Genomic DNA, 480 nt, shown 5'->3' on the forward strand with positions numbered 1-480 from the left:
CCGCCTTCGCGCGGACACTGGTTCTTTACTATCGGAGTGGACAGCAGCTGGCCGCGCCTCGCCCTCTCGGCCGGCCTGGCGTCCGCCGCAGACTCCGCGCAGTCCGCGTGCTCCCCCGCAGCCCCCCGCGCCCCATCTGTGGTCGGGGCTCACAGCTGCTGTCCTCACGCCCCCGCGGCCCGGCCCAGGGTGCCAGGGCCCTCCGCAGGCTCAGGGGGCTCAGGGGGGCTCAGGGGGGCTCAGGGGGCTGCAGCCACACAGCCCCTGGTGGCGCCCCGGTCCGGGCCCCAGCTGGCCTGGAGGGTGCCGGGACCCCGCCATGGCACCTGCTTCTCAGGCCGTGACGCCCCAAGTGTGACGTCCCCACAGGAGCCACGAGCAGGGAACCCCGCAGAGCAGAGCCAGACTGGTGAGGGGGAGACCCGCCCCGAGGTGAACTCTAGGGGTGCCCCTGGGGGCGGAGCTGGCCGCGGGCGCCCC

The sequence above is a fragment of the Condylura cristata genome, unplaced genomic scaffold (assembly GCF_000260355.1).
Source record: "Condylura cristata isolate star-nosed mole 26May11 unplaced genomic scaffold, ConCri1.0 scaffold00066, whole genome shotgun sequence".
Classification (NCBI taxonomy): Eukaryota; Metazoa; Chordata; class Mammalia; order Eulipotyphla; family Talpidae; genus Condylura; species Condylura cristata.